The 17,401-nt window shown below is 40.1% G+C and overlaps 1 protein-coding gene and 1 non-coding gene across 3 annotated transcripts in view; one reads left to right on the forward strand and one right to left on the reverse strand.

The window, feature by feature from the left end:
• Fhit (fragile histidine triad diadenosine triphosphatase) overlaps nt 1–17,401 on the reverse strand; it is a 1,530,368-nt gene that overhangs the window by 1,464,738 nt on the left and 48,229 nt on the right. The window lies entirely within an intron of this gene.
• Nucleotides 12,924–13,030, forward strand: LOC132656752 (U6 spliceosomal RNA). Its single transcript, XR_009594445.1, has one exon. It is a non-coding gene; the product is annotated as a U6 spliceosomal RNA (small nuclear RNA).

Below are 17,401 nucleotides of genomic sequence, written 5' to 3' on the forward strand. Positions count from 1 at the left end.
AAAGAGGTGTGTGTGTGTGTGTGTGTGTGTGTGTGTGTGTGTGTGTGAGTGTCTGTGTATGTGTAGGATTCATGTCTGCAGGTACTCTCAGAGGACAGAAAAGGCAGTCAGATCCTCTGGACGTAGAATTATGAGCCACAAGGCATAGATGCTAGTGCCAGGAACTAAGGCAAATCTTTTCAAAGAGCAGATTTCTTAACTATGGAGTCCTCTCTATCGCCCAAACTCTTATCATTTTTGGCAAGTAATTTATAATAGAATGCAATATGCTTTTTTGGGTACAGTGCTCAAGAGATTATACTACCATATAGAGCACATAAGCACACACACACACACACACACACACACACACACACATACACACTGCTTGATAGTCACAAATAATCTGAGAACTGTTATTTCAAGCTTGTAGTCTTCCCAACATGCCAGTGCCTTCTTCTCAGTCACCTGAAGATTAAGAACTTAATTCTCAACCCATCCTCTTTGAATTTTTCCTCCTCATCTACAGTTTTGTTTGTACTTAAATCACTTTTCTTCAAAACGGAGTCTCATAAGACACACTGTGGAGCAAAATATACCTAGTATTCTTTAGAATGCTTTTGAGGCCCTGCCTTGTGGTTGGTTTTCCTTACAAGCCACACATTTAAGGGAGATGGACATATTTTTAAACTCCTTACTACCAGTAATTCATCCCTTCTTTTGTGTTTGCTTGATTTTTATTACAGACTTTTTTTTTTCATTAGAATTGACTATGTTTGACACCAACGTGTCTTAACAACCAATTTGCCAAATATCAACTTTAATATACAATGCTATGGGCCACTGTCTCTGCTTCCAAAAGATGGTGACTTTCATACTCATTTCCCACTAACTCATAGAGCACCCACCATTCACCCGCATGGTGTGTGGTGTGATCTGTAAAACATGAGCAGAACAGACTGATGTGTGCCACCGTGAACAGGTAAAGTCATCCAATTATAGTAAAATAAACAAGACTGAGCTAAAGGCAATACCAATAGGAGGCATGATGAATGCATAGTCACTGGAACCTTCCATAAGGACTGAGGGAGCCCAGCAGAGACATTGCAGACAGTTTGATCACAAGTCTGCCTCTCTCTCTTCAGCAAAAGCACATGTAAGTTTACCTTGATGCAGAAAATAGAATCTGAAAATCCAGTACAAAGCTTGTCAGCTGACCAAATGAATGAGTAAGGGAAAGAAGACCCCCTTGACATGAAATTTAAATCCAGACTCTTTCATGACACCATCCCAATATACTTTGTTTCTGTTCCTATTAAGTATTGTGCATGTTGCACTTAGTACAAATTAAGAAGTTGAATGCTTTTATAAAAATTGAATTCATAACAAAGTAAAAGCAATACTGCCCCAAACTTGCATATATATAAAAACTGAAGTAAATAAAACCCCAAGTGATGGAAAGGATCAGAGGAGGAAATGGAATAGTCAGGAGGAAATGGAAATGGAATATTTGATTGTTCAAGTGGGAAGCTTCATATTTTAGCACAATTCAGTTACCAACTCTATGTTTTTGTGTAACATATATTTTACAATGAAAATAACAAAGCTTTAGTGAACTGTGCTTACTTGCCCAAGATACCTGAGATGCAAACTGATAGCCCTCAGAATAAAACCTAATCAAGATGCAGGAGCTACGTACTGCTTATTCCGTACAGCAACAGTTGATGCATGGACTGCACCTAGACAGCTGCCTCCTGCACGGGCGCAACCTAAAAATGATCATTATACTTTTCAAGGTTGTGTGATGATAGTTGTGCAGAAGGACAAGAAACAAATATTAAACAAAACTTATTCTGACATTTGTTCAAAAGGCAAAAAGGGGTACTAGCACAGGAAAGAAGAGGCTTAACTGCCAATACAGCACAACAGTCAGGATTTATGGGCAATATTGGAGAAGGTAATGAGGTCAGGGAATGGAAAATTACTAAAAGAAGTAAAGGAAATCTTGTTGAATTAGTCCTAACAGGATGCCTGTGAAAGGAAGACCAAAGCCTGGAGAGGAAGGGTGTGCTAAAATACCATGGTAGCCAAACACCACTTTACAACTTTGCTATAAACACAAGCTAGGCACAACAAAACTACAGCAGGGGTACCAAGACCTAGCTAGATGCCTGATGGAGAAGAAAGCTTAGAGTTTAAGGGTTGGGGTGTAGCTGAGTCACAGAACACTTGGCTAGCATGTTCAGTGTCCTAGGTTCGATTGCTAGTACTGGAAAAAAGATTTAAAGTTTGGTTAAAGAGATGGTATTTGTCACAGGACAGCAAATTTTACAAAGGGCATAAACAATTTGCTTTAACAATTACTTTTTCTTAATGTTTTTCAATACTTAGATTTATTTCTTCTCCTTTTGGGTTGTTTGCCTGCATGTATGTCTATGTACCAGATGTATATCTGGTGGCCATGGAGGCCAGAGGAAGAAATAGGATGCTCTGGAACTGGAGTTACATAATCGAACCTGGGTCTTCCGGAAAAGCAGCCAGTGCTTGAAAGAGCTCCCCAGCTCCTCCATTCAACAATTCTTGTTCTCAAATAACCTACATTTTAAGAAGTAATGAAACTGTCATCAAAATGAGGCCTGCTCGCCTTGGTCTCAATTTGCAGTAGAAATCTTATTCCTAGGAACCATAAGTAGATACAATCTTCAAAGATAGCAACAGAAGGAGAACTTAAACTGTTTATTCTATAATCGTATTTTAACCAACTGAAGGTTACCATGTCCCTAAATCAGGAATTTTACACAACATGCCCAAAGATAAGCATGTGTGGCTTAACCTAGTTTTTTACACGACACCATTGGCCATCAAGTTCATCATCCCAGATGGTAGAACATGAGAGATTGTCACTATTTTTAAAATCTAATCAATACCTACCTTTAAAATCTAAATACCAGCACTAAATGCATCAAAATGGAAAGGTAATGTGTCCCTACAAATCTCATTATTCAAAGTGTAGTCTGCCAAACACAGTTTGGGCATCATTGATTGTTAGGAATGCAGACTCTCAGGCTCTGCCTGCTGAGCCTGAACCTAAGCAGCCCCAAGCTCCCCTGCTGTGCTTTGCACTTGATAAGTTGCAGGATAACCACCTTACTGGGGAACTGGAACTAAGTCCATCCCCTCAATCATCTCTTTCTTGAATAACTAATACAGTGCTTTCTTATGTGAGAAATAAGACAATACACTTGGGTGTACTGTCTGTCACCCAAGTGGCAGCAATTCCTGGGGACAGAGAAAATGTTCCACTTTGATGGTTGTGCTTTGTGAGTAGTCAGTGTGCAGACCTGAGAGACTATGAGAGACAAAGTTTTACTGCACAAGATTGAAGACAATCTCAGTAATAGTTATAGTATCTGTACTCAGTAACGGTTAAGTAAACCCTGATACAACTCCATTAGAGAATACTGAAGCCATTAAAACAAGATCATTTTTGATGTGCAACAGCAGTGTTTTCTAATACAGTCTTAACTTCAAGTGTGCAAAGGAAAAACACAAGGACATCACAGAATGTACTCTGAGTTCTTCTCCAAGGAAAAATAGTGTGTGAATACCTGAAGTACCTCTGGGATGGGAAAGAGAGAAAGAAAGAAAGAAAGAAAGAAAGAAAGAAAGAAGGAAGGAAGGAAGGAAGGAAGGAAGGAAGGACAGAAAGAAAGAAAGAAAGAAAGAAAGAAAGAAAGAAAGAAAGAAAGAAAGAAAGAAAGAAAGAAAGAAAGAAGAAAGAAAGACAAGAAAGAACTATTTTGTTCCAAGGAGACACTGCCATGAAGACAGGTGGGCTAAATATTGGCCTGTCTTTCCTGGGACATCAGAAACAGAACAATATATTGGAAACATTTAAGCTTTAACATGGTGCCTTTTAAATTAATCAATTAAAGAAACAGTGCAGACTGAACAAGACACACACCGATGGATGTGCCCGCATTACTGTCCTGTCACCCTTCCTCCAGGGATCCAAAGGATTTGGGTTTTGCAGTTGCTTCCGGAAGATGCTTCTGAAAAGAAGGACCTCTTTTTAACTCTCAATCAGTTATACTTGTATTTCACTTGACAATTTACTAATCCATCTACAATTCTAAAAGATGCTAATAATTTATTTGCTGATAATTGAGTTGGCATTTAAGACTAAAATCAACCTCAAAACTGGCCCTCTTTGCATGTGTGTGTGTGTGCATGTGTGTGTACGTACTGCTGTTATCATTGTTGTTTCTAAAGACCTTTGATAGTTATTGTTGGAAAGTATTTTATTTCTTCGGTGGTAGAACCTCCAAGGGGTGGTAATTCATGGAATATATATGTGTACTAATCCATTATATCTCTGAAGCTTATTTGCAAAACATAGTTGTCGTTTTCCAACAAGCTTTCAGAAGAAGAAAATTTCATTGAAAAAAAGACACAAATGTCTTACCATTCTATCCTGTAAGAACTTAAAGAGTCTAATAGACCATAAAAAAAATTGAGGGATAAATTTAATACTTCAAAGTGACTCTGTTAGCAGGAGATGCAGGCAGCAAGCCAGGTTAAGAAGAAATAGCTTTATACCCACAACTAACAGCATTCTTAATCTCCCATCTTCACTCCTCCTCATTTAAAGCCCGGTACCCACAGTCATCACAGCAAAGTGTCCCTTGCAGCTTGTCCTATGATTTGATGTCACTTGGGCTCTGAACTCTGTGTGATTAAAACAAATAGCAATTGGAAAAGACCCTCTCTGATTGAATCGTGACCTGCAGTAGTTGAGGGAGCATATGAGGACCCCACAGTACTTGCATAACATTGGTGAGGATATGGGGGTCCTGCTTTGCCAGGGGCTGGTTGCAAACCAGCATCAAGAGCAAAGGCAGTGGCCAGAGGAGACACAATTATGGTTTGGAAGTGAAATGTCCCCTTTAAGCTTATGTGTCTGAAAACCTGGCCCATGCTAGCAGCACAGTTTTGGGAGGAGATGGAACCTTTGAGACTGTGGCCTACCTGTGGAAGGGGCGGGAGATCACCAGAGGCAAGTCTTTGAAAGCTAGATCTACACCTAGCTCTTGATTGATCTCTCCGATCCATGGTCTGTCTCTTACTGTGAGTTCTGTTGCATGCTCCTGACACCACTCGGTTGTTTTAGCATGCCATCCCTACCACAATGGACTGAGGCCTCTGAAATCATGAGCTTTATTAAGCCCCACCCCCTGAAGTTGCTCTAAGGAGTATTTCTGTCTTGGATTTTACCAAAGTCACTAATGAAGGTATCAGTTTAAACCTTCATCTTCTAATGCACAGACTGAATCTTTACAACCATATATGCTCTCTAATACGCTTAGTAAAATTAAAAACAAGTTAGAGAGTTCAAGAGCTGTGGTACACAGAAAATACATATCTACTGATTATGGTAACTTCAAAGTGAGTATTACCTGCAACTCTTACAGAATCTAAGAACCAGAGTCACCATGGTAAAATAGTTATAACATGATGTCAAGGAAGGAGACACTGAATTACTGATATAATTTATGTGAGCAAATTTAATCATTTTAAATGATTTCTACATAAATAGGCATGTCATTAAATATAAAGCATCAGGAAAGGATTACCAAACATGTAAGATCCATCTACACTGGCAAATTTAAGTTAATCAGTGCTTACCCTTGGGGAAAAGAACCTTCTAGTTCCAGCTTTAACAACCCAAATGTCAGTTAACTTCCAAAGGAAAACACAGTATTGATTTGGCAGGTACTTTCTGCAGGAAATGAATCTTTCACATGTAATAGCTGTGCCAAACTTTGTTTTCAGTTGTTTAGAACACTGGCGTGTCTTTAAATCTTTCAACTTGTTAATTGCAGGAGATTATTTGCATACATTTCTCAGGCTATTCTGACATTTTAAATACCTTGAAGAAGCTATATCTATATAAAATAAATAAGCTATTAAAATGTCACCATGCAATTCTGTGCCTCCCTTCTACAGGATACTTGTGGAGGGCATCCTTTTATTTCATTTTTTTTTCTAAATGAGGCCTTCTGGAACATTAAAGGCAAGAACCAGGCATTTAGTTTCAGTCCTTATAGAAATAAATTTGGGAATCTTAGGAAAATCACAAAACTGTATGCTACACTTGTATTTGCTTAATGAGGAGACTATATGAATTTGAATGGGGCTGGTGTGAACCCACAGGAAAGGTTCAGAAAAGAATAGCCTGCCACAAAGATCAGGCTTATATATGGCTATTGTGGAGGGATGAAGAAAGACCAAAGTCATGATGCATAGAAAAACCTTGGTGAACTAAGGATGAAGCTCAGTGGTAAAGCATTTACCGCACATGTACGAGGCCCACTATCTCTGAATCTGATATTCCAAAGGCTGAGAAGAATTTCCATGAGATTGAGGTCACCTGTGCTACACAGTAAGTCCTTGGCCAACCTCCCCTACAACATAAGGCCCTGTCTCATGAAATAAAACTGACAAACAAAAATAGGGCCTGAGGAGATGTCTCAAATGGCTCTGTCAGTACAGTAGTTGCCACAAAAGCATAAGGACCTGAGTTCCAGACCCACATCAAGAAGCCAGGCATGTGTGCATTGTTCATTGTGATCCCAGCACTGGGCAGGCAAAGATGGGCAAGTCCTTAGAACTTACTTGCCATCTTGTCTAATCAAGCCAGTGAGTCTCAGGCCAGGGAAAGACCCCCCCAAAACTAAGGTGGATGGCAGCTGAGAAATGACACCCAAGATTGACATCTGGCCTACACACACACACACACATTTTTTTTGCAGTATGGCTCACGAAACTTGCATTGAAAAGGAAAACCAAAAATAAGCAACTAATATTAAATGAATATTATTCAAGTTGGTTCAGAACTTTCTCTGAAGAAGTATCTGATGGGCAAAAATACATTCACAAGCCACCACAAATGGTCCCCAAACACCTTTGCACATCTCTGACAGTCACCTTTCATCAAGATAGCAATCTGACAGCTTGCCCTTGGTTTCTCTGTTGGTGTGACAGATAACACAAATGAAAACAACTTCGGGCTTTATTTCATTTTACATTTTATAGTCCATCATGGAGGAAGGGGGTAGCGGGAACTCAAGAGGCAGGAAATGATGCAGAGACCACAGAGAGATGCTGTGTCCTGGCTTGTTTCCAGGCTCATACTCAGCAACCTGTATAATACAGCCCAGGTCCAGATGCCCAGGATAGCAATGCCTACATGCTGTAGGCCCTCTCCCATCAATTAGCCATCAACAAAATCCCACCCCCAGACATGCCCATAGGCCAACCTGATGGAGACAATTGCTCGGTTGAGATTTTCTCTTCCCGGGTGCACCAAGTTGATAACTGAAGTTAACTATGACACACCTTCACCAAAGTTACACAACAGAATTTTAGAAAAATTTTCATTAAATAAAGAACAAATGACAGGTATTATCAACTTAGTTAGATCTTCTATCCTGAGTGCTGTGGTTTAAATGACAGTGCCTCATCCAATATTCATGATACAACTTAATCCTTAAGGCAACTGTGTTAAGAGATGTAGCCTCTGGATGTAACGAGTCTTGAGCGTAGAGCATCAACACAATTAGCACCATAACAAAGGGGTGCCAGTGTGAAAGGAGAACCCTCTTCAGTTGTGTCTGCTGCCACTGAAGGCATGGCATGCATCCCTTCCAAAGGGTGCAGCAACAGGTGGAGGTTTGGAAGAAAGACGGTCTCAGCAGACAGAGAACTGATGATCTTGGCCTTCCCAATCTCAAGAACTGAGAATGATGAATTTCCACTCTATGTATTACCCAATCTGCAGGGGTTTGTTATATTAGCATAAATAAACTAGGACAATGGATAACTATTGGGCTTTTAGCATCGCTTGGAGCTACAACAAGCAGTGGCCAAGATCTCATCTTCATAGATGCAAAGGAGAGTTCCCAAGTACCATCATCTCAGTGTGTTCAACAAAGTGATAACTAACTGCACAGACTCAAAGTGATTGCCTGCGTTACAAGTTTTTAATGATTAATGGGCAACCAAGAACTAAAATTCCCACCCAAACAGTTACCTCATGATGGCACACAGTTACCGTGCTTAGATCAATCACATGCAACAACTCAGAAACTGATGACCCACTGAAATCATCACATTCTAAAGATGCCATTAAGAGTTTCATGAGGTGTCAAGCCAAATTCTGGTTTACTAGTAGTAAAAGGATAGCGAGTGACCCCAGAGAGAATTCAACTCTGCAGAAAACACTGGTACCAGTTCTTTTTACTATTTTTCCAGAGTAGAGCATCGTTTCCATCCCATATTTCTTTTTGTTTGTATATTGGTTTTAAATGGTATATGGCAATTGTGCCCATGGTGTGGTAGCTTGACCTGATTATAAGACCTGATGATGAAGTCACAACAATCACCTCTATCTCCTTAAACTAACATTTTTCACTTTCTTTTCTTTTTTGTATTATGAACCTTTAAAGCCCTCTCTCCTCTCTTTTAGTTCTTTATAAAAAATTGCTCTTTGCATTTTTCTACATGTAGACATCCAGTTGGACCAGCACCATTTGTTGAAGATGCTGTCTTATATGCATTGTATGGTTTTGGCATCTTTGTCAAAGATCGGGTGTCCATAGTGTGTGGGTTAATTTCTGGTCTTCTGTTTGGTACCATTGATCCACCATTCTGTTTCTATGCCAGTACCATGCAGTTTTTATAACTGTTGCTCTATAGTACAGCTTGAGATCAGGGATGGAGATACCTCCAGAAGATCTTTTATTGTAGAGGACTGTTTTAGCAATTCTGGGTTTCTTGTTATTCCATACAAAGTTGAGAATTTTTCTTTCCAGGTCTGTAAAGAATTGTGTTGGTAATTTGATGGGAATTGCATTGAATCTGTAGATTGCTTTTGGTAAGGTGGCCATTTTTACTATGTTAATCCTGCCAAGCCATGAGCATGGGAGATCTTTCCATCGTCTCATATCTTCTTCTAATTCTTTCTTCAGAGACTTGAAATTTTTTTCATACAAGTCTTTGACTTGCTTGGTTAGGGTTACACCAAGGTACTTTATGTCATTTGTGGCTATTGTGAAGGGTGTTGTTTCCCTAATTTCTTTCTCAGCCCTTTTGTCTTTTGTATATAGGAGGGTTACTGATTTTTTTTTTAGTTGATTTTGTATCCGGCCACTTTGCTGAAGGTGTTTATCAGCTGTAGGAGTTCCCTGGTGGAGTTTTTGGGGTCACTCACATATACTATCATATCATCTGCAAATAGTGATAATTTGACTTCTTCCTTTCCAATTTGTATCCCCTTGATCTCCTTCAACTGTCTTATTGCTCTAGCAAGGACTTCCAGAACTATGTTGAAGAGATATGGAGAGAGAGGGCAGCCTTGTCTTGTCCCAGATTTCAGTGGGAATGCTTTGATAGATCCATACTTATCACCCTGCACAAAACTAAAGTCCAACTGGATCAAAGACCTCAACATAAAACCAGACACATTAAATCGGTTAGAAGAAAAAGTGGGTAAGACCCTAGAACTCATTGGTACAGGAGACAACTTCCTGAACAGAACACCAACAGCACAGGCTCTAAGAGCAACAATCAATAAATGGGACCTCATGAAACTGAAAAGCTTCTGTAAAGCAAAGGACACCATCTTCAAAACAAAATGAATGCCTACAGATTGGGAAAGAATCTTCACCAACCCTTTATCTGACAGAGGGCTAATATCCAGTATATATAAAGAACTAAAGAAGCTGAAAAGCAGCAAACCAAGTAATCCAATTAAAAATGGGGAACATACCTAAACAGAGAACTCTCTGTAAAGGAATATCGAATGGCAGAGAAACACTTAAAGAAAAGTTCAACATCATTAGCCATTAGGGAAATGCAAATCAAAACAACCCTGAGATTTCACCTGACACCCATCAGAATGGCCAAGATAAAAAACTCAAGTAGCAACACATGCTGGAGATGTTGTGGAGAAAGGGGAACCCTCCTCCACTCCTGGTGGGAATGTAAACTTTTACAACCACTCTGGAAAGCAATCTGGTGCTTTCTCAGACAACTAGGAATAGCGCTTCCTCAAGATACAGCCATACCACACCTAGGCATATATCCAAAAAAGGCTCAAGTATACAATGAGGACATTTGCTCAACCATGTTTGTAGCAGCTTTATTTGTAATAGCCAGAAGCTGGAAACAGCTCAGATGCCCCTCAACTAAAGAATGGATGCAGAAATTGTGGTACATCTATACAATGGAGTATTACTCAGCAAAGAAAAATAAGGAAATCATGAAATTTTCAGGGAAATGGTGGGACCTGGAAAAGATCATCCTGAGTGAGCTGTCCCAGAAGCAGAAAGACACACACAGTATATACTCACTCATGTAGACATATAATATAGGATAAACCTACTAAAATCTGTACATCTAAAGAAACTAATTAAGAGAGAAGACCCTGACTAAAATGCTCAATCCCCATCCCGAAAGGCAAAGAGGATGGACATCAGAAGAAGAAGAAAACAGGAAACAACCTAGAAACCTGCCACAGAGGGCCTCTGAAAGGCTCTGCCCTGCAGACTATCAAAGCAGACTCTGAGACTTATGGCCAACTGTTGGGCAGTGTGCATGGAATCTTATGTAAGAAGTGGGAAATAGTAAGATCTGGAGAGGACAGGAACCCCACAAGGAGAGCTACAGAACCAGAAAATTTGAACACAGGGGTCTTCCCAGAGACTCATACTCCAACCAAGTACCATGCATGGAACCTAGAACCCCTGCACAGATGTAGTCCATGGCAATTTAGTGTCCAAGTGGGTTACATAGTAGTGGGAAGAGGGACTGCCTCTGACATAATCTGATTGGCCTGCTCTTTAATCACCTCCTTCTCCCCCTGAGGGGGGAGCAGCCTTACCAGGCCACAGTAGATGACAATGCAGCCACTCCTGATGTGATCTGATAGACTAAGATCAGAAGGAAGGAGAGGAGGATCTCCCTTATCAGTGGACTTGGGGAGGGGCATGCGTGAAGAAGGGGGAGAGAGGGTAGGACTGGGAGGGTGGGAGGGAGGGGCTTATGCGGGGATACAAAGTGAATAAAGTGTAATTAATAAAATAAAATTTAATTTAAAAAAATGGCTCAGTGGCTAAGAGCAGCTCACATGGCAGCTCACAAGCATCTGTAATTCCAGTTCCAGGGAATCCAACGCCCTCTTCTGGCTTTCAGTGGCACTGCATGCACATCACAGGGATACACACAAAACACTCATTCACATAAAATAATAATAATAAAATCTCAAAAGAATGTTTAATGTAATTAATTGCTGTCACTTTACTGCATGCAGAGCAGAGCAGTAGCGCACACTCCCTCAAGTAGCTGTACTAGCATCCTCCCGTCCACTAGAAACATATCTTCTCATGGCCCTTTCACTGCAATTACTTGTTCAAAGAAGCAAATTTCACAAATCACTGTGATTTTGTAGAACTGCCTTTAGAACTTTCTTCTTTCGTAAGCTTTCTCTTTCTAGTTCACTTAAAAACCTGTACTGTCTGCCTTGAGGCCTATGTGAAACTACATTTCACAGGTTATTCCATCTGCTTGCCATTTTTGGCTTTCTCCATATCATCTAAGCAGTTACACCCTTGCTGACTCAGCAGCAGATTCATGTAGACAGAAAAGGAATGATGGGGCAATGATGAAACCCAACCAGTAGTGCCCACCTCACACAGGCCTTAGGAGAGCTGAGCACCCTTGGGAAGTGGCAGTTTATTTGGAAGGGCATAACAACAGGCACTTCTCTACCAGTACTTTAATCTGGTTTGGTTGTCTGTTTGTTGTTTTGAAGCAGTCTATATATCTTAGGCTGGCCTAGAACTGTCATGTAATCCAGGAGGGTCTTGAACTCAGGATCTCTCCATCTCAGCCTCACACATGATGGGATTGCAGGTATAGATACCATGCCAAGCAAAACAAATTTCATTTGTTTTCTTGGGATACAACTTGGGGCCTTGTGGGTGCTAGGATGGTGAACTAACACAGAGAATGACCCTTGCCCCTTCCTTATACAGAAATTGTCAAAGAAGGAAAACCAAACCATGTTATTAGAATACATTTTAGTGTTATGCCTGGTGTCATATTAATATATTTTTTAATTTTTTCCTTAAGGAAAGATCCCAATATAGCATGAGCTTATGACATCACAAAACCTGAATCTACTCCAATACAAAGGAGCATATATAAAAGGTTTCTTTGTTTACTCTGGCACTTACGTGTTGAATCTGAAAAAGTAAAATGCAGGGTCTTTAACTTAAAATATAAGTTAGCTAAGCGTTAATGAAAAGTGAGTTTAAATGTATATCCTTAAGATTTCTGATTCCATCGTGTATTGTTCAATGAAATGAAAGAAAGGCTGCAGAAAGCCTTGGTCCTTTCAATTTCTCCCCAGTGACTTAAAACTTCGAAACGGATGGCATCTGGGCTCTGAGCAATGTTTACAATTACAGTCCCCTCAAGAGCAGGCCTAAGTGGATTTTCCTTGTTTAGTAGTAAACATAAACAGCAAACATTTATCACATGACGGATACATTTGCCTTTAACAAAACAATCCTGGCCAAAAATTATTAGGAACCAGATCGGCGGCCCCACTGAACTAAAGCAACGTAATTAGGTAGTCCAACACTACATTCCGTCAAAATTCTCTGACAACCTAAGAACCAGATTGTCATCAGACAGACATTGAAAAATGATACTGGGTTTGTTCCAGCATGAAAATGCCACTGTTTCTGTTGTGTTTTTTTTTTAATATAAAAATTAAAAATGCACCTATGAAGAATGCAACCAGTGGTTGGGTGGTATTTAGGTGGGTGTGCTCTTTTTAATCAGTGAAGTGGGAGGTTTAAGGTTTAAAGACCCCTCCTGTGCTTGCTTCGGCAGCACATACACTAAAATTGGGATGATACAGAGAAGATGAGCATGGCCCCTGAGCAAGGAAGACATGCAAATTCTTGAAGCATTCCATATTTTTACAAAAGGACAGCCTACAGACTGGGAAAGGATCTTCACCAACCCTATATCTGACAGAGGGTTGATAGCCAGAATATAAAAAGAACTAAAGAAGTTAAAAAGCAGCAAATCAAGTAATCCAATTAAAAAATGGGGTACAGAGCTAGACAGAGAATTCTCAGTAGAGGAATACAGAATGGCAAAAAAACACTTAAAGAAATGCTCAACGTACTTAGCCATCAGAGAGCTGCAAATCAAAACAACCCTGAGATTTCACCTGACACCCATCAGAATGGCTAAGATCAAAAACTCAAGTGACAACACATGCTGGAGAGGTTGTGGAGAAAGAGGAACCCTCCTCCATTGCTGTTGGGAATGTAAACTTGTACAACCACTTTGGAAATCAATCTGGTGCTTTCGCAGACAATTAGGAATAGTGCTTCCTTCAAGATCCAGCTATACCACTCCTAGGCATATATCCAAAAGATGCTCAAGTACACAACAAGGACATTTGCTCAACCATGTTTGTAGCAGCTTTATTGGTAATAGCCAGAACCTGGAAACAACCCAGATGTCCCTCAGTTGAGGAATGGATACAGAAATTGTGGTACTTTTACACAATGGAATACTACTCAGCAATTAAAAACAAGGAAATCATGAAATTTGCATGCAAATGGTGAGACCTAGAAACGATCATCCTGAATGAGGAATCCCAAAAGCAGAAAAACACACATGGTATACACTCACTTATATAGACCTATAAGATAGGATAAATATACTGAAATCTATACACCTAAAGAAGATAAATAAGAAAGAGGACCCAAGATACGATGATCAATCCTCACTTAGAAAGACAAATGGGATGGACATTGGATGTAGGAGAAAACAAGTAACAGGACAGGAGCCTACCACTGAGGGCCCCTGAAAGACTCTACCTAGCAGTGTATCAAAGCAGATATTAAGACTCATAACCAAACCTTTGGCAGAGTGCAGGGAATCATAAAAAGGGGGGGTTAATATGACCTGGAGAGGACAGGAGCTCCACAAGGACCAAATATATGTGGGCACAGGGGTCTTTTATGAGACTGTTTCTCCAACAGGGACCATGTATGGATATAACTTAGAACCTCTGGTCAGATGTATCCCTTGGTAGCTCAGTATCCAAGTGGGTACCCTAATAAGGGGATCAGGGTCTGATTCTGACATGAACTCAACTTTGGGCTCTTTGATCTCCTCGCCCCACCCCCTAAGGGAGTAGCAGCCCTGCTAGGCCACAGAGGAGGACTTTGCAGCCAGTCCTGAAGATACCTGATGAACCAGTATCAGATGAAAGGGGAGGAGGTCCTCCCCTATCAGTGGACTTGGAAAGGGGCAGGGAGGAGATGAGAGAGGAAGGGTGGATTTGGGAGGGAAAGAGGGAGCGGGATACAGCAGGGATACAGAGTTAACAAACTGTAACTAATATTAAAAAAAGTTTTTAAAAATTGGAAAAAAAATAAAGGCCCCTCCCAGGAACACCCATGTGATTTCAGTGATTTAGCATCAGCACATGGAGAGAGAAGATATAGCGGCAATGCTAGGTAGACATCAACTGGCATTGCTGGGCGTTTGCTCCTGCCACGGCACTGTTCCATCTTCTCGGTTACTAGGTTCCAAACAACCATCAGTGATGTGTGTTACTGTAGCCTCTCTTCTGTGGGACAGAGGGAAGCTTCTCCAGGCAATGCCTGTACACCCAGCAGAGGCTCAGCTCCACATTCATGGTGACTGGAAGGCATCAGCAACGAAACGGGGTTTAATATTGTCTTGCTAGGTAGGAAGTGTCCTTTTGAGGAAAACTACTACATGTTTTGCCTCCAGAAGAGGGCTGTCCCAGTGTGTAGTGTGACCTATAAGGCAAATTCTATGCATGCTGTGTATCAGTGAATAGAAAAGGTATTGCAGTTATGGATTATTCTCAGTTATACATTTAAATACTAATGGAAACATTAAGATGAGGTCTAGGTTTTAAAAAAAAATAATAACCTCCAGTTTCCACTTAGTTAATTATGAGAAAGAATCCACTAACCTGTACAGGAAAAAAAACTCAGGGTGTACATTTCTAAGATGACCTTTGACATACTAATATCCAAAAATTTTTGCTATTTGGTTAGCTGGGATCTAACTGAGTGACCTACTGTCAGCAAATCACTGTCAAGGTTGGACACGAAAATTTTGTAGCAGAACTAGTCAAGAAAATAGATACCAAAAATTTGGAAATGTTTTTCCCAAATACCTGGAAATACCTCAGAGTACTTAAATACACAACTAACCAATTGATTCCTTAATCTTCAAGGCACTCTGAAATTTCAAAGCATTTTCATATCATATGATTTCATATAACAGCCACAGGTCTGCATTATTTCTTTAAAGCAAAAAGGAAAGATTCCAAATGTCACGAACACAATGTTGAACAAAAGATACCACATACAAAAGACCTCATGGTCTATTTAATACGTAACTTTCAAAAACCTATTATCAGGGCTTAGATCTAGGTCTCAACAACATGGCTATATATACTAGGAAGGAAGGGATTGATAGTAAATAAGGAACAACTATGGTGCTTCCCTCTAGGAAATGTTGAAATTAAATCAGTCTGTAAGCTAGGGAGACTTGGTCCTTCTGTAGCATAGCCAAGATGAGGTCAGGAGTGGCAGTAGGTGCTAGAAATCCCAGCTCCTACGAGGCAGAGGCAGAAGAACTGTGAGTTCAAAGCCAGCCTGGGCTATGTGGAAAGACTGTCTCAAATAACAATTAACCCACGAAACACAACTAAAGCTGCAAATGCTTGAAGACAACCTAGACCTATCCACACGATCTTCCATCACAGAATCACAGCTGAGATCACCAGAAGACTAGAGAAAGTACGCAGCAGTAAAAGCCCCACCAGCACAACCAGTTCCTGTACGTCATTAGCCCACAATAAATACAACAAAATTACCTTTCTTCATTGATGGTTGTATTAGTTGTATTAGCTTTTATTTGTATTGCATTAATAGGACTTTATTCAAAAGTATCTTGGCAATTGAAACCTTTCTTAATATGTACTGAAATAGATGTGGGATGAATTATTGTAATCCTGGGGGGGTTGGTTTTCTTTTGTGGGGATCAGTAAGTCAAATGATATGGTGTGGCATGAAAAGGGAGAGCTTATGGTGTGACATGAAAAGGGAGAGCTGATAGATCATGGATTTCAACTTTTAGAAACCTCTCCTTGACAGGTTGAGATTTGTGAGAAACATTACAACCAAATGTGAAAACGTTCATGTTTAAATAATGGTCCATATTTTTAAAGGCTTCTGAAAGGATAGGCTATGCTACTGGGTAAAATAAAGGACATGAATATTTTTTTAAAAAACTTCAAAACTATAATAAAACAAATATGTGACTTGGAGTCGGGATAATTCATGGTACTGACTGGAAAAGAGCCCGGGAAGTCTCACACCTTGTCTTTTCTCGAATAGCCCCTTAGGAATGCTCACTGCGGAGTCTAGATCTGAGGCACACAGATCAAGAAAGCGTATTGGTGTATTGTACTTCTATACAAAATTGATGTAGAGTGTCATTCTCTTGCTTTATTCACTCAATAGCTATACCAAGAACAAAATATATACTGTGCAAGAGAGCAGGCAGTATAAAAAACATATAGAAGTTTGACTATGCAAACTGCTGAGCTGCTGGCCGCCTGATTAGAATCGCCAAGGAGTCCTTTCTCTCACAGCATCACACAATTTACACAGCAATTCTTCTCTAGTAGTTCCTGTAATGAAAGTGTAAACTTCGAAGTCAATCATAATTGGGTTCTACAAACACCAGGCAATGTTTTCTGGGAAGAAGGCCTCTAAAGCCTCAATGAGTGGTTTAGAGAGATGTGGGGAACTTTTTAAATCATTGTTAGCCACTCTCCCTAAGATACAGAGCCTTGTTTGAGTATGGTGGCTCATGCCTGGAATCCTAGGTTACATCTATTTCTGATTATTTCCATAAATGAGAAATATGGAGAGGTATATGAAGAGAACCATGAAAGAGAAAAATATGAAGTGCTACTTCATTTTTCTGATCCAATCAGTTTGCAGAACTTTGGAGCACAATTATGAATTGTGTTTTTCATGCTAGTCAAGAATGAATAGCAAGGTTGTATGATGTGACCTTCAATGTATCCCAAAAACAATGCGATGAAGGCTATGTCACGAGCTGATGGTGCTAGTGGGAGGTCCTGGGACCTTTAGGAGGTGAGGACTATGGGAAGAAAGTTAGGTCATTGGTGGCATGCCCTTTGGGGGAACATAGGAACCCGAAGGAAGCCCTCCCTGTACCTCTTTTTATTTTTCTGTCACCAGGAGGTGAGCAACTT

The sequence above is a fragment of the Meriones unguiculatus genome, chromosome 9, assembly GCF_030254825.1.
Source record: "Meriones unguiculatus strain TT.TT164.6M chromosome 9, Bangor_MerUng_6.1, whole genome shotgun sequence".
NCBI classification, from domain to species: domain Eukaryota; kingdom Metazoa; phylum Chordata; class Mammalia; order Rodentia; family Muridae; genus Meriones; species Meriones unguiculatus.